Source organism: Phocoena phocoena, chromosome 6 (assembly GCF_963924675.1).
Source record: "Phocoena phocoena chromosome 6, mPhoPho1.1, whole genome shotgun sequence".
Taxonomy (NCBI): Eukaryota; Metazoa; Chordata; class Mammalia; order Artiodactyla; family Phocoenidae; genus Phocoena; species Phocoena phocoena.
The window spans coordinates 13,564,718-13,589,603 of NC_089224.1; the positions used below are offsets into that span (position 1 = coordinate 13,564,718).

At 41.7% G+C, this 24,886-nt stretch overlaps 1 pseudogene; it reads right to left on the reverse strand.

Moving 5' to 3' along the window:
- Positions 1-11,222: 11,222 nt before the first annotated feature.
- Positions 11,223-13,188, reverse strand: LOC136124986 (mediator of RNA polymerase II transcription subunit 25-like; annotated as a pseudogene).
- Positions 13,189-24,886: the final 11,698 nt, after the last annotated feature.

Here is a 24,886-nt window from a genome sequence, read left to right on the forward strand (position 1 = left end):
GGGCTGCAGGACGTCACTGTGAATTCCTCCCCCAAAGCTGGTGTCACTGTTCCCCTAAAAGGCATTAGCAGGACCCTCAGAGCTCACCTCCCAGCCCGGTGTGACCTGACAGCTCCGCCCTTGTGGTCGATCTTTCTTAATACCACCATTTGTGCTCTGACCACAGAATTATGGTTGCAAACGAGACTCCGGGGCGTGGTTGCACGAATATGTTTTGCACAGAGCCTGCGTTTGCCTTCAGTTGGCTCTGAGTGAGCATCTTGCTGTGAGGGACTGAGTTAACTCTTAGAGGGTCTCTAAACTCTGTAATGCAGGGGAGCCCGGGGTATGTCACAGTTCAAGCCTGATGCAACCTAATAAAGTCAGACCTGTGGCTTCCTAGCTGGGCTAGAGAATGACCTGCCGTTAGTTGCAATGGCAGCAACATAGGAAATTACATACACCAAGATATTGTGACAGCAATGCAAATTGAATTGGAAAATATAATGATCATTGCTGCTGAATGACCCATGAGCGTATCCATCAAGCAATTTAAAAATGATTTCAGAATCATTGGTACTTTTCCTTTTGCCACGCTCAAAAGTCTTTTCTTCAAACATTCCTTCTAATAAATGCATATCCTATGGTATTCTGGAAAAGGGGGCTTGAACTTTTCTTAGGACTAAAAGAGACCACAGATATAAAATATTCTTATTTCAATGCCCATAGGAAACAATACAGTCAAACTTAGAGAACGAATTAGAAAGAGGGCAAAACTTCAAAATAAATTTTAAAAATTTCATGAAATCAGCCCACGGCAATTTGTGTCTGCATTAAAAATACTAGGGCTTCCCTGGTGGCGCAGTGGTTAAGAATCTGCTTGCCAGTGCGGGGGACATAGGTTCGAGCCCTGGTCCAGGAAGACCCCACATGCCGCCGAGCAACTAAGCCTGTGCGCCACAACTACTGAGCCCTTGTGCGTAGAGCCTGTGCTCCGCAACAAGAGAAGCCACCACAGTGAGAAGCCCGTGCACTGCAATGAGGACCCAATGCAGCCAAAAAAAAATGCACAAAACAAAACAAAGCCAAAAAAAACTAAAAATAGAAATAATTTACTTCGCTATGCTACTGAATAGCCTACTAAACCATAGAGGGATAACAAAAATTAAAAGATCAAGGGGGAAATGCTTCTATTTCTGGAAAAGAAAGCTGAAAATGAATGCTTAAAAAAAAAAAAAAAACCAGGGGCCATGTAGTCCCAGATAAATATGGTACTAGTGCCACCTGCTGTTGTAAGTATAAATTGCAGCTACACAATAGCTGATCTGTTGTGAATATTCAGAATTTTTTAAAAACCTGCTCTCTTATGGCAGGAACAGGGGTTTTATGTTGCTTTCAATATTACCGGTTACCCAAATCTTACTAAGCTCTATGAATAACTGTGATAAGAGATTTACATAGACCCTCTCATTTACTTGCTGTAGTAACTCTACCAGGTAAGTAGTATTTTTATCCCCATTTATATAGGTGAACAAAGTAGAGCTTGAGAGTCACTAAGGAACTTATCCAAGGTCAGGTACGTGGTGAGTGGCAGAGCCAAAGCTAGAACTTAGACTGTCTGATCAGAAGCTAACCTTAAGGTCGTTATTCTGCCTTTTTATCCTATGTTGCTTTGTATTGGGAGCTCCCTTTTGGGACATCTTTCAGAATATGTTTCCATCACTTCAGCCTTGGTTTACCAACTTCAAAAGGGTTCATACAGAGAAATGAATTCTTATAAAACATGATTAGAGGGCTTCCCTTGTGGCGCAGTGGTTGAGAGTCCACCTGCTGATGCAAGGGACATGGGTTTCTGCCCTGGTCCGGGAGGATCCCACATGCCGCGGAGCGGCTGGGCCCGTGAGCCATGGCCGCTGAGCCTGTGCGTCCGGAGCCTGTGCTCTGCAACGGGAGAGGCCACAACAGTGAGAGGTCCACGTACCGCAAAAAAAAAAAAGAAAAAAAAAAAAACCATGATTAGAGCAAAGAAGAGGGTCTTTTCCACTTTCATAAAAAAATGCTTATCAAATTTCAGACCTTTGTATGCCTTTGTGCAAATTTGCTGTCTGACACTAATAACTTGTACATTTTCAGAGTACCACAGTTTAGCTATAGGAAGACGGGTCAGGTTTTCCCTGAAAGGAGCCCCTTAGACTGAGGATTCCACAACCATTGTACTTCTATCAGGAGGACAAGCATGGCTTTTGGTCCTTATTCTGTATATACGGCTTATTATTATCAAACCTTCTTTGGTTATTGTATGCAGATGCTAAGAACACTTAGCACTATCTTCTAACAAACCCCAGAGTTTGTGGCTAAGTATAATGCATTTTGTGTCCAAGTTTCAAAAACATAAAGCAGAGAGGGATGAAGCAAATGGAAAAGTATAGCAGTAGAGGGAGTCCAGTAAGCAGAGGGGAAAAGTGGAGGGAGACACCGGCAGGGTAGCAAATCCAGCGAGAGGAAAGAAGCAAAATCAGAAGACTGTACCCAGGAGCCAGTTACTGGAAGAGTGGAAGTTGGAGAACCAGTCCCAGCACATACCCACAAGCAGCACAGACAGCTGGAGTGATGCAGAGTCCAGGCTGATTAGAGGCAAGCGCTGGGGACTCCATGACAGTGTGTGTTGCTTCTTAGGAGAACATCTCTGAAACCAGATACTAGTGTTCTCCTTAAAAAAAAAAAAAACTCCCCTATAATTCTCAATATATAAACTTTTCAAAATAGATAAAATAATAAAACATCTATTTTTAATATTTATTACATTTTTTCTTTTCCATTAGAGTTTATTACAAGATACTGACTATAGTGCTGTGTGCTGTACAGTAGGACCTTGTTGTTTATCTAATTTATCCCTTCCCCTCTCCTTTCCCGTTAATCATAAGTTTGTTTTTTATGTCTGTGAGTCTGTTTCTGTTTTGTAAATAACTTCATTAATATTTATGACATTTTAACTCACACATTTAAAATCACATTATCTAAAAATATATTAACTAGAAATATTGCTTTTATCTATTTCCACTTACCTGAAACAATATTCAAACTCTAAATCAATGTCTCTGGTACTACTAGAGCCTCTTTGGAAGACAATGTGTCATAAAATTCAGCTGTAAAGAATTGAATAAAGATTTATCCACTGTCTTTGTGTGAGAAGGACTGAGCTAGCTATGTACTGTGAGTAATCAAGGATCTGCCTCAACCCACCTCCTCTCCTCTGCAGATTTGGCACTGGCAACATTTAATTCAATCCACCCGTAAAGAGTTGAAAACCTCAGTAGCTCAGTTCCAATCTGATCAAGCATGGTGTACCCAAAAGCTATGGCTTAGTTACCTAGTTACAATTTAGATTGGCATCTGAAAGCTGTGTAACTGATTCCTGGGCCAGCATCCACTTTTCACCTAGAGAATTTTGCTTCTTGTGTGTGTGTGTGTGTGTGTGTGTGTGTGTGTGTGTGTAAAAACACATAAAATTTACAGACCCACAGATATAGAGGACAAACTAGTGGTTACCAGTAGGGAGAGGAAAGCAGGGGGAGGGGCAAGATGGGGGTAAGCGATTAAGAGGTACAAACTACTCTGTATGAAAGAAATAAGCTACAAGGATGTATTGCATAGCACAGAGAATACAGCCAATGTTTTATAATAACTTTAAATGGAGTATAATCTAAAAAATTTTGAACCACTATGTTGTACAACTGAAACTAATATAACATTGTACATCAACTGTATCTCAGTTAAAAAAAAAACAACACATGAAATTTACCATCTTAATCATTTTAAAAGTCCAGTTCAGTCTCATGAAGTTTATATAGGCTGTTGTGCAACAGATCTCTTGAACTTTCTCTTCTTGCAAAACTGAAACTGTATATCCATTAAAACAAATCCCTCCTCCCTCCTCCCTCTAGCCCTTGGTAACCACCTTTCTACTTTCTGTTTCTGTGGCTTTGACTACTTTACATATGTCCTAAGAGTAGAATCACACAGTGTTTGTCTTTCTGCGTCCCAGCAGTCTAGGGAGTGTTGATGGAAACCGAGGCAGAAGGATGGTCAGAAGCTAAATGTCTCAGGAAACAGAGCACGTGGGAGAATTCTACGCTTCCATGCTTCACTGCCTGTAAATCTCACTTAGAAAAAATAATGTACCTTTCATCATGCCCTCTTTGGTTTATAAAGGCAATCTTGTAACAAAGGGCTAGGTCTTTTCTTCAATGATCCAGCTATGTTACGTAGCTCAGATCTCCAGTGTCCTTGTATATATATCTCTCAGAGATTTTTGTGAGTCATCGCCATCTACTTCCAGCCTGGAGACATATGTGCTTTGTCAAATTCCACAAAAGGAGGCATGCTGGAGGGGAAGAAAGAACATAGATTCTGAAGTCTAGATCTTAAGGACACTAATCTTAGTCCATTGCTTTTAAACTTGGGTAAATCATTTAAATTCTTTAAATTTCAGCTCTCTTGTCAAATGAGGATGGTAATACAAACTACAATTTTTTGGTGAGGATTTAATGAGCGCGATTGTAACAATTTTTAAAAAGGGTTATATAAACATTGACTGCGTTTGTTTTAATATCAGTATAATAGCATTTCTTGCCAATTTCTGTTTCAACTTGTTGTCTGTTAGCTGCTTCTTTTCTCTTTCTAACTCCGAGGAGAGCAAGTTTCTTTATCAGATCCCCTTCAGAGTTCTGAAAAGTAAATTCTCTTTTCTCCATAATGGAAAAAAAATGCCTGCGTCCTCCTTGGGGTTTACAGTTACTCTGAATACAGAAATAGTTATTCAAGATTTATCAACTCGTGAAAACGTTTGTGGGTGTGTCAGAGATTGCTACTTTTCCCTGGGTATCCATTCTCCATAATCCTTTAATAACAGAACTTCTAATTTTTAGCTGGATGCGTAGCAGCCTAGAATAAAGATGAATATTTCTCAGTCTCCATTGTGGCTAGCTATGGTTAGGTGCTGAGTTCTGGCCAATTGAAATTGTATCAACCTACACATTTTTTAAGCAAAAAAGTTAATACAGGCAATTAACCTTTCTCAAAGCAATTGGGGGAGGGGATTGCAGGAGGCAGCCTTATGAGCTGCCGAGTTCCAAAACATTTTGTCATTGCTTCAGTCCATCTGGTAGCATGAAGGAGAAGCCAAGCAATGATCCTGGTCGCCTGATGATTATGGAGTTATCAAATCGGACCCTTTGAGGCATGGTTTATGGACAAGTGAAGTAAAGTTCTTTCTTGTTTACGTCACTGTTGCTTTGGAGTTTCTGTCACTCAGAATGGAACCAGCTCCCAACTGATTCAGGCTGATCGTGATAATTATTACTCACTTAGTATTTTTGCACATAGTACTACTTTAAAAAATCCACACCGGGCCTCCCTGGTGGCGCAGCGGTTGAGAGTCCGCCTGCCGATGCAGCGGACGCGGGTTCGTGCCCCGGTCCGGGAAGATCCCACATGCCGCGGAGCGGCTGGGTCCGTGAGCCATGGCCGCTGAGCCTGCGCGTCCGGAGCCTGTGCTCCGCAACGGGAGAGGCCACACAGTGAGAGGCCCGCGTACCGCAAAAAAAAAAAATTCACACCACACGTGGTGATCTGTGCCTAGCACATCCGAAAACATAGAAAGGGTTCATGTGTTAATGTGGTAGAGACAGCTGGCTTAACTAAGAAGCAGAAATCACTTGAATATTTAAACAGAGCTGCCAATCCCAGGTACTGGTTAACACAGGGAATGGAAGAACCCAACAGAGGAAGGACAATGAACTAAACTAGAGATTATCAACAGCTGCTACCGCTGCTGGGGTAAAGGGACTGAGGAAGGTGGTGGTACAGACTGTATTATTGTTTCCGTTTTTATTCACTGCTCTTCCAGGAAGAGGGCCATCCATCCACCCTGCCTCATTGATATGTGATTTGCTTTGGCTAATAAACGTGAGCAGAAGTGACACAGACTACTTCCAGGAAGAATCACATGACACGAGTAAGACGACAGGTGCGCACAAGGTTTCTAAGAGGTAGGCAGCTTGGTAAAGGAGGAAGCCCTGGGCTTGGAGTCGGGACATCTGCTTTCAATCCCTGGCTCTGCCACTTACTATCTAATAGGCCTTGGGCCAGTCACTGAGGTTTACTCAATGTCAATTTCTTCACTGGAGGAATGGGCTCAATCATGGATTTATAATGGTCTCTCAGCATCCTTTCATCTTGCTGTAATATACCCTGGATCAACCATACATTAACAATTCCTTAAAGGAGAACTTCTTGTCCCTAGATCGAGTACTTTTCTTTCCTGTACGTGTCACTTCGACTAAACATTATTCTTGTCCCGGTACTTACTTGCCAAGTGGGATTTTTATTTTTACTCCTAAGAATGAATATTTCCTCCATGAACTAAAGCAGTGCAAAGTCTACTCATTCCAGTTTTTAATAGAACGATTCCATTAGCTGGAAACAAGAGTGTCGGTTTCAGGAGTGACTTAGCAGGTGCAGGAAGAGCATAACACTTAAGGGCCTTGGAGAAATGCAGATCCTTTCAAGTGGTGTTAAGTGTTTTGATGGAGAAATTTTCAAAATGCAGCTGTAATGCACACTTTAAGTCCCTGGCCCCCACTCCAACCACATTTCAAAGTTGCCAGTTGGACTTGTCACCTGCCCCGTCACCACCTTCTTCTCCTATTCTTCAGTGGGAGAAAGATCTTATTTCACTTGCGTTCTACCAACAGGATTTCCTGGACTAGGATGACCAAGGCCACCTCTGGGAGTTTTAAATCCTACACACCATTGTGATAAAAGTTGGGGTTGGTGGGACTTCCCTGGCGCTCCAGTGGTTAGGACTCCGCCATTTCCCTGCCAAGGGCCTGGGTTCAATCCCTGGTCGGGGAACTAAGATCCCATAAGCCATGCGGCAAGGCCAAAAAAAAAAAAAATTGTGCAAAAAAAATGGGGTTGACAGTGAGGAGTGCCTTTCTGAATGAGCAGCCGTAAGACCAAGAGTTGTGGTGCTTTCCAAATCACCATATCAGTGTAAGTTAGTGATGTGCTTCGAAGTCATCCTGTTAGGTACTTCTCCTAAAGGGTAAAGTCCTGGCATTGGGGGTGGGGGGAATACCACCCAGAGGAAAGGTAGAGTGGAGTGGAACCCTGGTAAAAGAAGGGAGGCCTCCTACCTGCCTGGTTGAAACAGCCTACATCCCATCTCTCCTAGGCACTGTCCTGTGATCTCGTACCAAACCTTTTGACCGGTGGCCACACTGACTTCCAAACAAGTGGCCATGAGCAGGGCAGGTGGGGGCATCCCTCCATCACCCTCTAACAGGGCCTAGCTTTGTCCTTACGCGTGGCCCGAGGCTTGTTCTCCGTGCTAGCCTTCTGCAGATGGGTAGGATCGCAGAAAGCTTCTTCCAGGTTGAGTGTTTTGGGACAGAACAGTGTCTGATAATTCAGTATTTGGGCTTCCATGAAAATGGATCTTCCACAGTTTTCCTGGCCTAGCTAAACTTCCCAAACTAATACATACAAAATGAGAACATGGCCGTCCCTACCTTCCCCAAGGAAAAAGGGTGGGGCTTGATTCCATTTGTCACATTTTCTCCACTGACAGCCTATGTGATTGTTGCCACTTCTTTTAATTTTTAAAAGTAGTACAGTTAAGTCCCCTACATACAAACGAGTTCTGTTCCGAGAGCACGTTCGTAAGGCCAGTTTGTCTGAAAGTCCAACAAAGTTAGCCTAGGTACCCAACTAACACAATCAGCTATATAGTACCGTACTGTAATACGTTTATAATACTCTTCACACAAATGATACATAGAAAAGCACACAGAAAAAATAAAGAAACATATTTAATCTTACAGTAGAGTACCTTGGAAAGTACAGTAGTACAGAACAACAGCTGGCATCCAGGGGCTGGCGTGGAGTGAACAGGCAAGAAGAGTTACTGACTGGAGGAGGGAGAGGAGGTGGGAGATGGTGGAGCTGAAGGATGGTCAGCGATAGGAGAGGGAGGGCAGGCTGCAATGTCACTCACGCCTGACGTTGATGGCGTAGGTTCTGGTTCCTTGCTGGATTCAATTCTATCTACCCTCTTGAAAAAACGATCTAGTGATGTCTGGGTAGTAGCTCTTTTCTTCTCATCATAGATGACATGGTGGCACTGGATTGCATTCTGCACGGCTGCTGCTACCTTCGCGTACCGTTCTGTTTGAGGTACACATTCTAAGTCCTGTGCCTTAAAAACCAGCCGTGCCTCCTCAAATAACGAAAATCCCCTTGCCGTTTCCTGTGTTGGGAATCGCTTCAGTTCCTCGGTTACTTCTTCTTTCTCTTGTCTCTCTTTGTCCTTTCTCTGGGCCTCCAATTCCATCAGGTCTTCATTAGTAAGCTCCTCATATTACACAGCAAGGAGTTCAGTGAAGTCGTCCTCTTGCAGGTCTAGCTTGAAATAAAGATACTGTACTACTGTACCCTATACAGTACTGTACAGGAAAGTATACAAAAGCACAACCAGTCGTAGAAGATGCACACACATGACAACGTACACCAAACACATAAACTAACTTACGTGATTGGACATGTGAATGCAAGTTCGCAACTTGAAGGTTCGTATTACTTACTGTACAAGTAATACATGCATCGTGTATTAATTTCCTGTCGATGCTGCAACAAATTACCGCAAATTTTAGTGGCTTAAGACAACACATCTCTATTATCTTCCAGTTCTGCAGGTCAGAAGTTCAAAATGAGTCTTAAGGGTTAAATCAATGTATTGGGATAACTGTGTTCCTTCTAGAGCTGTAGGGGGAGAATCCTTTCCCCTGCATTTCCCAGCTTCTAGAAGCCACCGGCTTTCATTGGCTCCTGGCCCCTTCCCCCATCTTCAAAGTGTATCACTTCAACCTGTGCTTCCATCGTCATATCTCCTCTCTGCTTCTTACCCTCTGCCTCCCTCTTATAAGGACCCTTGTGATTACATTGTGCTCATCTGATTAAGGAGGATAATCGCCCCATCTCAAGAGCCTTAACTTAATCATATCTGCAAAGTCACTTTTGCCATTAAGGTCACCACTCACAGGTTCCAAGGATTAGGAAATGAACATTTTGAGGATCATTGTTCTACCTAAGACACATAATAAAAAAAATAATAAATAGTAAAAGTAAAAAGTAAAATACATACCCCAGATAATTTAAACTGTTCCTATTATTATTTCATCTGCTTGTTTGCTACCGAACTCTAAATAACATGCTTATATATTTCTATTTTTTGATTTATCAACTTTAAAAATGTCTATTGACTCCCTGAATTTAACACTCTCACCTCCCTTCTCTTGCCTCTCAACACTCCCTCACCCCTCCAATTTAGTTATATATTAGCTGACTTTGACTTTATTTATTTTTAAAATTTATTTATTTTTGGTTGCATTGGGTCTTCATTGCTGCGCGATGTGTGGGCTTCTCACTGCAGTGGCTTCTCTTGTTGCGGAACACGGGCTCTAGGTGCTCGGCCTTAAGCAGTTGTGGCACACAGGCTTACTTGCTCCGCGGCATATGGGATCTTCCCGGACCGGGGCACGAACCCGTGTCCTCTGCATCGGCAGGCAGACTCTCAACCACGGCGCCACCAGGGAAGCCCCGATTTTTATATTTTTAATTGAAGAGTTTAAAATATTTATGTAGTCAATTTATCAATCTTTTCTTTTATGGCTTCTGAATTTTGAGTTTTCCTTGGAAAAAAATCTTCCATGCTCTAAAGTTTTAAAAGAATTTACCCATGTTTTCTTTTATATTTTTATTTTTTTCCTGTAAATATTTGATCCATTTGGAATTTAATCTGGTATACATGTGAGCTTTTTGTACAACTTTTCCCTTTCCAAATCTCTTCTTAGTTGTCTGAATACCATTTACTGATATGAGATTTACCTTTATCACATACTAAATCCCCATATATATTTTGGTTAATGTCTGGACTTTCCATTCTGTTGTGTTCATTCATTCATGTCTCAATAGCAAACTATTTCAATTTTTGTGATTTCAATAATACGTTGCAATATTTAGTAGGACAATTCAATGTTCATTTTTTCTTTTTAATTTCAAAAATGTCCTGGCTCTTGCTTTTTTTTTTGGCCACACCAAGCAACTTGCAGGATGTGGGAACTTAATTCCCCTGGCTCTTGCTTTCTTATTTATATATATACAGTTGAGAATCTGCTTCTCCCAGAGATCTAATACACATAAACAGATGTTTTCATTTTTACTCACTACATTCTCTTTCTTTAGGACTTAGACATTTTAATGTACTCCTTCCCTTTGATGATAAGGTTTCATCACAGACCCAAACTTACACGCCTCTCTTTTTTCCCTATGATGAGTGTATCCTAAGAGACTCCTTGGACTCTAACATGACCCACTTCTGCCAGGGACCCTGCATCCTCCAATCCGAATTCTATGATTGTCTCAGTTCAGGCTTGAGCTGGACCTTGATGACATAGTCATTCACGCTTTCAGTATCTGTTAGCACCTTCTCAAATATCCAGGAACAGTATGAATTAAATAAGAAATGAATAGCCCTAAAAGAAGAAGATTATGAAACTTTTCAGAAGGAAATATTCCAGTAATTAAAACTCTGTGACACTAGTGAAGACTAATGGAATAAAATATGAGACCTAGAAAAAGACCAACTATATATGAGAACTTGGTTTATGATATGATGACATTTCAAATCAGATGAGGAAATATATTCAAAAACGGTAATATTGGGATACAGGCTGAGCCATTTCAACAAAAGCCCCAGAAATACAGTTGCTACTCCATGTGTGGTCTGCACGCTGTGGTCCGTGATGAGGTAGGTTCTGAAAGTGTGTGAGCATTTAGAAACTTTCATAGAAATTTGACCTTGCTGTCACCTGCAAGTGCATGACGGTCTCACTCAACAGACTGTATTGCAGTGTGGATGTTGAGAACACAGGTGTGGTGAAGGTCATGTGACATCTTCGGCGTACTAGTCATGGGCAGTAGGACCCTGGTACAGCGTGTGATATTTTAATTTCAGTTTGAGAAAATGTCATGATTTAAAAACTTTTCAAAACATTAGTAATTATTGATAGTTATAATACTATCTTAAAAATTCATAATTATTTTTATTTCTTAACCCAGCCTGTGTGTGTGTGTGTGTGTGTGTGTGTGTGTTAAAAGGAACTTTCTTGGGTGTTGGGGGTTCAGATGAGGTCCATGAGGATATCATCCTCCATGACGCTGGGCTGCAGGCCTGGCTGGGGGACGGGGCCCCAGAGAACCCTGCTGAGCAGCCTCTGACCTGGCAGTGGAGCCCTGGGGGGAAGCTGCGCAGGCCAGGACTGGATGGGCGGCTGGTGCGGTGGGGACAGCAGTGCAGGGGCCCGTGGTGGCTGGAGGTGGTGGAGAGAGGCCTGAGGCGGGGGAACCCCAGTCTAGGGCGGTGGCGGGTTGAAGAGGAGGCTCCGCAGTTGGGGGTCGGCCCCGGGGTTCTGGGGCCGATGGGTGGGGCCGGCAGGGGGTGAGCGGGGGGCCGCTCCAGGAGGGCCTTGTGGGGCACCTGGGCAGTCCCCCGAGGCTGGGGCTGCGGCGGCCAGAGCTGCTGCTCAAGCTTCTGCTGCTGGAGTCGCTTGTGGTTGGTGATGACCTCCCGGATGCCGCTGGCAATGTGTCTCTGGTCTTAGGGGATGAGGCCCATGAAGACCTTCTTGAATGAGTACGGCAGCATTCCCCCGGGGGGCCGCGTGGGGAAGCGCACACAGCCCGCGAAGCCGTTGCCCAGGATGTGGTAGAGACCTCGGAGGGAGTCCAGGTCCTTGTCGGTGAAGTGGAAATGGACCATCCCTGAGCTCCACAAAGGGCGCAGGGTGCTCAGCAGCTGCTGGGGGATGAGCTTCATGATCAGCGCCGTCGTCTTTTCAGCTTCTCACCGTGACTCAGGTAGACCTGAGAAGGCAGTGACCTACTCAGCTTGGTGTTGGCGCCACAGAGGCAGGTTTGGGCTTCTCCTGCCACTCGAGGATCCCGCGCCAGGCCAGGAGTATGTTGGAGACTGACTGCTGCCCGCCGAGGGCCAGGGTCCCGAGCTGGGCCGGAGAACAGTGCCCGCCCTGAACAGTGCCCCGGGCTGCCCAGTTGGGGGGCCAGGACCGGACCAGGCGCCACAGTGGAGACCAGGCTGGGCTGGGAAGGTGGGAGGCGGCTTGGGGGCACCGGGAGGCCCGGGCCGGACTGTAGGGGCGGACCCACTCCTGGAGAGGCTTGCTGAAGAGGGTTGATGGGCGCCGCGAGGGCCCAGCCCAGCCTTCTGGTTCTTGGCGGCCTCCACGACGCTCTGGGCGGCCACCTGAGCTGCACTCAGGGGACCTGGTACTGCGAGGGGGCAGAGCGCAGAGGCTGCTGGGGGGCTGCCAAGAGCGGGGCGCCCGAGGGAGGATCTAGAGGCAGGGGCGGCTTTAGCTGGAGGGGGCCTGGGTCCAAGCCACCCCCGACGGGCAGCACAAGCCCCCGCACCAGCACCATGTGCCTCGGGTCCTGGCTCACGTCTGTCGGTGGCTGCAGTGGCTCCAGCCTGGCGGGAGGAGCCGCCTTCTCGAACAGAAGCTGCAGGGCAGGCAGCTTCCAGGGCAACACGATGGAGAAGTAGATTCCTCACTCCCCAGCCTTCTGCACGAGGGTCTCCGTCGTGCACCCAGAGTATGTGTTGCCCTCGACAGCAGGCAGCAGGTAGAGGGGCGAGTTACAGTAAGGAGGCAGAGTCGGTGTGTCTGGCCAGTCTGCTCGGGCATCTTCTTGAAGTCATCGAACAGCTGCAGAGCCCTGCTGACGCCTTCAGCGATGAGGCTGCAGCTCTGGCCCCGCCCACCCCCACCCCGCCATGAACTTCATGCCATCGAGCCAGATGACAAACCCATAGGCGCTGCTGGTGGGAGCATGATATTGTACTTAGAACTCGGGAGCGCAGTCCACTGTGTTGAACACCACGAGGCTGTACTGGGTCCCCGCACAGTCTCCCCCGAAGTCCGTCTCGGCAGCAGGACCACCATTAAAATACTTGATGGCCAGGAGCAGGTAGTGCTTGCGGAGGCCCTCGAAATAGGGCCCCAGGTTGGCTGTGCCCTCAATCGCAAACACCACGTCAGCTACGAGGCCCCCGGCCCAGCCGCCAAGCCAGTTTGAAATTCATAGTTTAACATTATTAGCCCAATGAAATACTTTTTTTTTTTTTTTTTTTGCGGTACGCGGGCCTCTCACTGTTGTGGCCTCTCCTGTTGCGGAGCACAGGCTCCGGACGCGCAGGCTCAGCGGCCATGGCTCACGGGCCTAGCCGCTCCGCGGCATGTGGGATCTTCCGGGACTGGGGCACGAACCGGTGTCCCCTGCATCGGCAGGCGGACTCTCAACCACTGTGCCACCAGGGAAGCCCAGAAAAACATTTTTTTATGGTTTATGTTTTTTGTGTCCTAAAACAACATTGCCTACCTCAAGGTTTTAAAGATTGTCTACTTAGGTTCTTTCCTAAGAGCTTTGCAATTTTTTGTTTTTTCATTTAGATTTATGATACACTTCTAATTTTTATGATGTGTGAGGTAAGGATTAATGTTCAGTTTTTAAAAATTCAGATATCCTGTCATCCATCACTATTTGTAGAAAAGACTTTCCCTTCTCTGTTGAATTACCTTGGCATGTTTGTGGAAAATAAACTTACCATAGATAAGTGGTTCTACTTCTGGAGTCACTTTCCTGTTCCAGTCATCTTTACGTGGTTTCTTTTACCAAAACCACGTTGTCTTAATTATTGTAGCTTTATAGTAAATCATGAAATCAGATAGTTTTCTCCACCTTCACTCTTTTTAAAAATGACTTTTGCTGTTCTAGGTCCATAGGAATTTCATTACAAATTTTACAGTTAGCTTGTCAATTTCACCCAAAGTGTCTGCAGGAATTTTGATCAGCATTGCATTGAATCTATAAATCAACATGGGGAGAATTAATAATATTGTGTTTTCCAATCCAAAAACATATTATATTGCACCATTTATTTAGGTCTTCTTTAATTTCTTAGAGCAATATTCTATTCCTTTCAGTGAAGAAGTGTTGCATGTCTTCTGTTATGTTTAATGTGCCTAGTTTTATAACATGTCTGTGTTGTTTATTATTATATTTTTTGAAATATAATTTTGTTATCAATATTATGAAGTCAAATAGTAAAACATTTGGAAATTGTCTCCATTTTTTATTCATTTCATGTTTTCTAGAGATTTAATTTTATAGTATATTTCAAAAGTATTCTTCCATGAGAGATTGTCCTCCATCACAGATAGAGAAGTACTTGTCTACAGATACAGAGTCTAGGTCTGGTCAGTGTCTGAAGTTCTTATCATCTTCCAAGCATTCTTGGGAAGGGGGCAAGAACAGCCAGGGAAGGGCATACCTAACTCTTCTGAAAATGATCTGGAAGTGGCACGTATTAATCCTGCTCACATCTCATGGACCCCGTTTGCTGCCAGGGAGGCTGAGAAGTGTAGCTTTTGGTGGCTGACATGAGTCCAGTAATGGCTGTCATTATGGAAGAAGGGAGGCATGGATGTAAATAAAAATAAACAAATGGGACCTAATTAAACTTAAAAGCTTTTGCACAGCAAAGGAAACCATAAACAAAACCAAAAGACAATCTACAGAATGGGAGAAAATATTTGCAAACAAAGTGACTGACAAGGGATTAATCTCCAAAATAGATAAACAGCTCCTGCAGTTCAATATCAAAAAAACAAACAACCCAATCAAAAAATGGGCAGAAGATCTAAATAGACATTTCTCCAAAGAAGACATACAGATGGTCAAAAGGCACATGAAAAGATGCACAGCATCACTAATTATTAGAGAAATGAAAATCAAAACTATAATGAGGTATCACCTCACACCAGTCAGAATGGCCATGATAAAAAAATCTACAAACAATGAATGCTGGAAAGGGTGTGGAGAAAAGGGAACCCTCTTGCACTGCTGATGGGAATGTAAATTGGTACAGCCACTGTGGAAAACATCATGGAGGTTCCTTAGAAAACTAAAAATAGGGTTACCATATGGTCCAGCAGTCCCATTCCTGGGCATATATCTGGAGAAAACCATAATTCAAGAAGATACATGCACCCCAATATTCATTGCGGCACTATTTACAATAGCCAGGACATGGAAACAACCTAAATGTCCATTGATACAGGAATGGATAAAGAAGATATGGTATATCTATATATCTATATCTATATCTATCTATCTATATATATATACACACACACACACACACACACACACACACACAAAATGGAATATTACTCAGTCATAAAAGAACAAAATAATGCCATTTGCAGCAACATGGATGGACCTAGAGATTGTCATACTGAGTGAAGTACGTCAAACAAATATAATATGATATCACTTATATGTGGAATCTAAAAAAAATGGTACACATGAACTTGTTTACAAAGCAGAAATAGATACAGATGTAGAAAACAAACTTATGTAGAAGGGGAGGGCAGGGATAAATTGGGAGTTTGGGGTTGACATATACAACACTACTATATATAAAACAGATAACTAATAAGGACCTACTGTATAGCACAGGGAACTCTACTCAATACTTTGTAATGATCTGTATGAGAACAGAATCTGAAAAAGAGTGGATATATGTATATATATAACTGATTCACTTTGCTATACTCCTGAAACTAACACAACATTATATATCAACTATACTCCAATAAAAATTAAAATAAGAAGTGGGGCATGGATATGGCTATGGTTAGATCTCTGTCACTGTTGATCCTTCTGGATCCCTAAATGTTAATGCTCTCCTCTCTTCCAATGCAGAGAAGGTACTCACACCTCCTCAAGTGAGACACCTCATCCGTCTTAATAGCTAGGATATCAAGTTGTTATGCCTCCTCCTCCATCAAGTTTAGATATAGCTTCTCATGATCTGATGACCGACTGTGGAGCAGAGTACCATGCACCAGTTACCAATCCCAGTGGAGGACTCCGACTGAAGGAAGCATAGCAAAGTTTACCACTATGCCAACCAGCAGGAATAGAAGTCCAAACTTCTTCCCATTGCATCTTATATCAAAGTGGCCAAGGAAGACAGCACTGGATGAAATAAAGCTTTACTTACACAGAAAGGAGCCAGAGTAAGATTAGCTTCAATTGTGTGCCTTAGTGTTCCCTGGCCAGTGGCTTGTTCCTGGCAGTGACACAGGGCAGTTGGCCTATACGTACTCTTTCGGTGCTGCAGTTGAAGGAATCTTGTCCCTTCCCTGCAAAGGACAGACATAGCTGTGGGGTTGGCCAGCTGCCATTTGACACACACGCTTTAAGCAGAGACAAAAGAGTACTCATTGAGCATGAAACAAGGAAAGATATTCCCACACAGGGCGATAAGCCCGGCACAGGCTGTGTGGGCCCTTTATCTCTTGGTAGGAAGTGTTTCAGGCCCAAGGCCCATTCTGATGCAGCAGAGTTGGGGCCCAAAGACTGCGTGCATGAGACAGCCTTTCCCAACACGTACAAAACAACACCCACATTGTCTGTGGTCCCTCCCAGAGATGCAGTACGAAATGGTAGACTAGGACAAGGACAGCTGCTATAAAAATCCTTATTTGGAAAAGAAAAAACATTGGAAACCCGGCACCCAGTGGTCCATAGCGTTGATCAATTTCTGCAGGACAAGATGTGAAGGCCCCCTGCCCTGGCAGTGGAGTAACTTTTAGGCAAGATTCTGGTTCTGCTCTCTGAGAATAGCTCTCTTGTCCGCTGCTCTCTCTGAAACCTAGTTTTGTAATGAAATTGACACTAGAGAGTCAGGCCACTTAAAGTCTGCATCACGTTTACAACCTGCTTCCTGCTGGTGCAGGACACACTCAGCTCCTCCTCGAGGGAGGCAGCCCGATGTCTAAACAAGTCATTGCATCTCTGTCAAAACCCAGGACCTGGTGTCAATGCGCGGTCTTTTCCATGGTGTGCTGAGGGTGTAATCATCTAGGCCAGGAGGTAGCGCTCACTATCTCTCTCCAGTCTTATTGGCTAGAACTTTTCATGTGTACACACCTGGCTGCAAGAGAACAGGAAATGGAGACTTCAGCTGGGTATATATATATATATATATATATATATACCTGGGTATATCCATATCCTTAGCTAGAACTCAGAAGTCCTGTTTGGAAAGATGTATTGAATAGATGAAGGATGCTCGTGAACAACTAGTCTGTCTCGGCCACACTCAGGCACGAAGTCTCCCTCCTACACCACTCACAAACGTGGAACTGAGCACGTTTCCATCACTAATACACACACACATAAATGCACGCACACTTACAGAAAGCTTTTGTTGGTGGTAATAGACTACTTGCTTTCAGAAGACGGGTGGCGTTTATGTAACAAAAATAAAATGATAATAGTAGACCTTCTGGTTCTCTAAAGACCCTCAGCCATTTCATTGCATTTCTCAACCTCCCTTCTGCTTTTCCCTTTACTTGCCTCTGTCTGCACTCTAGCATTTCTATTCATTCCTATTCCCAAGTGGTTTAGCTTTTCTTGTGCCCCCTTGACTATTACTAATGCCCTGACAGTCGCACTTTCCACCCAAGTGATATTATTAAAGAATTTTGCTAAAGGAAGTCAGGTCTCCTTTAAAAGGAATTCAAGGGACGTACTAGGACTATAATGTAGAACGTGAGAAATATAATGAACTCTGCTGTATGTTGTATAGGAAAGGTAGAAAGAGAGCAAATCTTAAGAGTTCCCATCAAAAGAAAAAAATTTTTTTCTATTTCTTTAATTTTGTATCTATATGATATGATGGATGTTCACTAAATTTATTGCCATAATCATTTCATGATGTATATAAGTCAAATTGTTATACTGTGTACCTTAAACTTCTACAGTGCTGTATGTCAATTATATCACAATAAAACTGGAAGAAAAAAGATAAGTTAAAACATGACAACTGAAAAAAATGAATTCAAGGGCTATTAAAATTATGATTTTCTTTCATCCTGTTCAGAGTTTGTGTACACAGAAGAGACTGAAAGGGACTAGAAAGGGACTATACTATGATAATAACCTTATAAGGTAGGTCTTATTTTCATTACTTCCATTTTCTAGATAAGGAAACTAAAGCACAGAGAGGGTAAGTTACTTGTGCAAACCTCACACAGCTAATGATAATAACAAACAGAGTGCTTACTGTCATCACGGTTCTGAGTGTTTTATACGTAACAATACCATTTAGTTCCCATCTGTGTGATGGATGATGACATGTTCCCCATTTACAGATGAATAAACTGAGGCCTGGAACAGTTTAGTAAGTTGCTCAAGGTTACACAGCTAGTAAGTAAGTGGCAAGGCTGGGATTTGAATCTGGGTCTAGGTCCATGCCTGTAAAATTTACATTCTTTTATTTCCTTTAAAAAATTTTTTTTTCTCTTGGTTTCTTTTGTTTAAGAAAAGTTTTTTTGTTTTGAAACTTTACAGTTTTAAACATTAATGTTCACAGCCCAAGCTTACATGGTAAACTTAATAAGTTGATCCTCTCAAACAAAGGGGTCCTGACAGAGATGACCTTTGAGAGTACTAGTATCAGGGATAAGGTCTGGTGAAGGTTCTCTGACTGTGGGGTCATGATGTGTGTTAGGTCGGTGGATTTGAGTTCCACTACGGAATCTAGTTGGGTGCATCCATTCACAGCAGGGTGGAAAGACTCCTAGGAGGTCAGGGTTTGAATTACAGCAACCTGAAAGCTAAGTGAGGTCCCTGCCTGGAAAGTAAACATCGGAATGCTTATTCAAAAAGCAAAGCCTGGATTTGCTGGGCTCTCTCGAGAGATGCCATCGTTATTGAAGGCCTTATACCATCTGGCTCCCTGTGCACGGCAAAACCTAATGATGCTGACAGGTCACAAAAGTTCACACTAATGGGCTCGTGTTTTATTTATTCAGGTGCTGATTTGACATTTCCCAGCCCTGATGAATCTATGGATTTGGAAGTAACTGGGTCCTCTCTTTCTATACCGTGATGTTATCTCCCAAAATGAAGGAAATGAGAAACAGGAAAGGCCTAGATTCCCTGCAGATAGCTCTCACAGTTTACGGTAAGAAATCAAATGGTACGAAAAGCATTTGCCAAAATTTAAAACACAAATCATTGGTGTTTAATATGATATATTGCAAAGAAATTTCTGGCACTGAAAGGCTGTCTTTAAGCAACACTTCCACACAGCGCCAAGTAAACAATGTAATAGCATCTGGACTCCTTCTAAATCAAGTATGAAATTATGTATTTCTCCCATGACACAGATGACTCTAAAAGGCAACACTTCCTAAAATTAAAAATGAAGGGTAAATTAAGCAGTGTCTAAGGAAGCCTTTCTTGTGATTCTTTTCATTTTAGTTTTTAAAATATCTTTTTAAAAATATCTACTTAAGTAAAATATACATACAGAAGAGTGAAGAAATCATTGATGTTTATTTTGACACATTTTTACACAAACCCAAATAACCACCACTTAGACCCATATTGAGAATGTCACCATGTCCTCAAAACTTTCTTGCTCTCTTTAAACCCTCCTCTCCAAAATTAATCACTATCCTGACTTCTTTTTTAAATTTTTATTTTAAAATATAGCACAGATACATAAACTATATCAAACAATTGTCCATAATACAGAAATATTATAAGGCAAATTCTTGTAACTACCACCCAAGTCAAGGGCTAAACCTTGACCAACCACCCAGAACCCACCACATGCCCCATCCTTCCGGAGGGAAGACAGCGGCTTACCTGTATCCAGGTAACATAAAAATCATTTCCATGCTTTGCTTTACAGTTTTGCCACCCAATTGTGTATCCCTAAACAATAAAGTTTAGTGTGGCCTGTTCCTAAAAAATGTCACTTAAGCCACTTTTAATGGAAAGATTTCCCCTCTATCATTATAACTACTTGTGCATTGTATTTGTTGAAGGAACTGGGCCTTGGTCTGCATAGAGTTTCCTATTATGAAGTAATCTGACTCAAAATTTCAAACCTGAATACGATCAAACCTGTAGTTCCCAGTGTCAGTTTATAAGAAATGCAAAGGACAGACGGATTTGTAAAAATACTCATGGAGATGCACTGAGGAAAAACATCCAGCACAACTTCTATAAGAACGTAATCAGAAACGCCTAATTCTTTTTGTTTTGCTTTGTTTTGTTTTTTAGAAAAACCAGTGTTAAAAATACGGAATTGACACCCTACCATCCTTCAAAGGTAGCCAAATTCTTAAAGAATCATTATGAACTCATGTATTTAAACTGCAGTTTAGATTAGGGTGAAAATAATTATGTTAGAATTCAGAAAACAGGCTGACATATTGAATATATAAAATGTTGTTCAAATTCTTTCCTCAATTAGTGTATTTTTTTCAGAGAGATAAACTTTCTTATTTATGGATCATTAAAAATATTTTAGTCTTTTTATCCTGATGACCATCACGTCCACCTTCTTCAAGTTGCTCCTGGGTCCTTTTTTTTTTTTAATATTTATTTATTTGGCTGCATTGGGTCTTATTTGCAGCATGCGGGATTTTTCGTTGTGGTGCACAGGCTTCTCTCTAGTTGTGGCGCATGGGCTTCTCTCTAGTTGTGGTGTGTGGGTTTTTCTCTCCCTAGTTGAGTTTCATGGGCTCCAGGGCACGTGGGTTCTGTAGTTTGTGGCTCGCGGGCTCTCTTGTTGAGCTGTGCGAGCTCAGTGGTTGTGGTGCGCGGGCTTAGTGGCCCCGTGGGCATATGGGGTCTTAGTTCCCCGACCAGGGGTCAAACCCGCGTCCCATGCATTGGCAGGTGGACTATTTACCACTGGACCACCAGGGAAGTCCCCTCTCCAGTGTCCTTTTTTTTTTTTTTTTTTTTTGTGGTACGCGGGCCTCTTGCTGTTGTGGCCCCTCCCGTTACGGAGCACAGGCTCTGGACACGCAGGTTCAGTGGCCATGGCTCACGGGCCCAGCCGCTCTGTGGCATGTGGGATCTTCTCGGACTGGGGCACGAACCCGTGTCCCTTGCATTGCCAGGCGGACTCTCAACCACTGTGCCACCAGGGAAGCCCTACAAGAAACTTTTAACAAGGATCTAGAAGAACTAAAGAGCAAACAAACAGTGATGAACAACACAATAACTGGAATTAAAAATACTCTAGAAGGAATCGGTAGCAGAATAACTGAGGCAGAATAACGGATAAGTGAGCTGGAGGATAAAATGGTGGAAATAACTGCCAGGGAGAAGAATAAAGAAAAAAGAATTGAAGACAGTCTCAACTGAGACCTCTGGGACAACATTAAATGCACCAACATTTGAATTATAGGGGTCCCAGAAGAAGAAGAGAAAAAGAAAGGGTCTGAGAAAATATTTGAAGAGATTATAGTTGAGAACTTCCCTAACATGTGAAAGAAAATAGTCAATCAAGTCCAGGAAGCACAGAGAATCCCATACAGGATAAACCCAAAGAGAAACATGCTGACATATATTAATCAAACTATCAAAAATTAAATACAAAGAAAAAATATTAAAAGCAGCAAGGGAAAAGCAAAAACAATTTACCAGGGAATCCCCATAAGGTTAAGAGCTGATCTTTCAGCAGAAACTCTGCAAGCCAGAAGGCAGTGGCAGGACATATTTAAAGTGATGAAAGGGAAACACCTACAACCCAGATTACTCTGCTCAGCAAGGATCTCATTCAGATTCGATGGAGAAATCAAAATCTTTACAAACAAGCAAAAGTTAGGAGACTTCAGCACCACCAAACCAGCTTTACAACAAATGCTAAAGGAACTTCTCTAAATGGGAAACACAAGAGAAGAAAAAGACCCACAAAAACAAACCCAAATCAATTAATAAAATGGTAATAGGAATATACATATCAATAATCACCTTGAATGTAAATGGATTAAATTCTTCAACCAAAAGACACAGACTGGCTGAATGCATACAAAAACGAGACCCTTATATATGCTGTCTACAAGAGACCCACTTCAGACCTAGGGACACATACAGACTGAAAGTGAGGGGATGGAAAAAGATATTCCATGCAAATGGAAAATATAAGAAAGATGAAGTAGCAATATTCATATCAGATAAAATAGACTTTAAAATAAAGACTGTTACAAGAGATAAAGAAGGACACTACATAATGATCAAAGGATTAATCCAAGAAGAAAACATAACAATTATAAATATTTATGCACTCAACATAGGAGCACCTCAGTACATAAGGCAAATGCTAACAGCCATAAAAGGAGAAATTGACAGTAATATAATAATAGTGGGGGACTTTAAAACCCCATTTATACCAATAGACAGATCATCCAGACAGAAAATAAATAAGGAAACACAAGCTTTAAATGGCACAATAGACTTAATTGATATTTTTAGGACATTCTACCAGAAAGCGGAAGAACACTTTCTTCTCAAATGCACGTGGAACGTTCTCCAAAATAGATCACATCTTGGGTCACAAATCAAGCCTTGGAAAATTTAAGAAAACTGAAGTCGTATCAAGCATCTTTTCTGACTACAACACTACGAGATTAGAAATCGATTACGGGAAAAAAACAGTAAAAAACACAAATACATGGAGGCTAAACAGTGTGCTGCTAAATAACCAAGAGATCACTGAATAAATCAAAGAGAAAATTTAAAAATACCTAGAAAAAAATGATAACAAAAACATGACGACCCAAAATCTATGGGATGCAGGAAGAGCAGTTCTAAGAGAGAAGTACATAGCAATTCAAGCTCACCTCAAGAAACAAGAAAAATCTCAAATAAACAATTTAACCTTACACCTAAAAAAGAACAAAGAAAATGCAAAGTTAGTAGAAAGAATCATAAAGATTAGAGGAGAAATAAATGAAACAGAAACAAAGAAAACAATAGCAAAGATCAATAAAACTAAAAGCTGGTTCTTTGAGAAGATAAACAAAATTGATAAAACTTTAGCCAGACTCATCAAGAAAAAAAGGGAGAGGACACAAATCAATAAAATTAGAAATGAAAAAGGAGAGATTACAACTGACACCACAGTAATACAAAAGATCATAAGAGACTAATACAAGCAACTATATGCCAATAAAATGGACAACCTGGAAGAAATGGACAAATTCTTGGAAAAGTACAAGCTTCTAAGGTTGAAACAGGAAGAATTAGAAAATATAAACAGACCAATCACAGGTAATGAAATTGAAACTATAATTAAAAATTTTCCAAGAAACAAAAGTCCAGGACCAGATGGTTTCACAGGCGAATTCTATCAAACATTTAGAGAAGAGTTAATATGTATAGTTCTCAAACTCTTCCGAAAACTTGTGGAGGGAGGAACACTCCCAAACTTGTTCTATGAGGCCACCATTACCCTGATGCTATGATATCAGAAAATGATATCACAAAAAAAGAAAATTATAGACCAATATCACTGATGAACATAGATGCAAAAGTTCTCAATGAAATACTAGCAAACAGAATCCAACAACACATTAAAAGAATCATACACCATGATCAAGTGGAATTTATCCCAGGGATGCAAGGATTCTTCAATATACGCAAAACAATCAATGTGATACACCATATTAACAAATTAAAGAATAAAAACCATATGAGCACCTCAATAGATGCAGAAAAAGCTTTTGACAATATTCAATCCCCATTTATGATTAAAACTCTCCGGAAAGTGGGCATAGAGGGAACCTACCTCAACATAATAAAAGCTGTATATGACCAACTCACAGCAAACATCATTCTCAATAGTGAAAAACTAAAGCATTTCCTCTAAGATCAGGAACAAGATAAGGATGTCCACTCTTGCCACTATTATTCTACATAGTATTGGAAGTCCTAGCCACAGAGAAGAAAAGAAATAAAAGGAATACAAATTAGAAAAGAAGATGTAAAACTGTCACTGTTTTCCAATGACATGATACTATACATAGAAAATCCTAAAGATGCCACCAGAAAACTAATAGAGCTAATCAATGAATTTGGTAAAATAGCAGGGTACAGAATTAATGCACAGAAATATCTTGCATTCCTATACACTAACAACTAAAGATCAGAAAGGGAAATTAAGGAAACAATCCCATTTACCATTGCAACAAAAAGAATAAAATACCTAGGAATAAGCCTACCTAAGGAGGCAAAAGAGCCGTACCCAGAAAACTATAAAACACTGATGAAAGAAATCAAATATAACATAAACAGATGGAGAGATATACCATGCTCCTAGATTGGAAGAAACAATATTGTGAAAATGACTATAATGCCCAAAGCAATCTACAGGTTCAATGCAATCTCTATCAAATTACCAATGGCATTTAGAACAAGAAATTTTACAATTTTTATGGAAACAAAAAGGACCCCAAATAGCCAAAGCAATCTTAAGAAAGAAAAACAGAGCTGGAGGAATCAGGCTCCCTGACTTCAGACTATACTACAAAGCTACAGTAATCAAGACAGTATGGCACTGGCACAAAAACAGAAATATAGATCAATGGAACAGGATAGAAAGCCCAGAGATAAGCTCATGAACATATGGTCACCTTATCTTTGACAAAGGAGGCAAGAATATACAATGGAGAAAAGACAGCTTCTTCAATAAGTGGTGCTGGGAAAAATGAACAGCTATACATAAAAGTATGAAATTAGAACACTCCCTAACACCATACACAAAGATAAACTCAAAATGGATTAAAGACCTAAATGTAAGGCCAGACACTATAAAACTCTTAGAGGAAAATATAGGCAGAACAATCTGTGACATAAATCACAGCAAGATCCTTTTTGACCTACC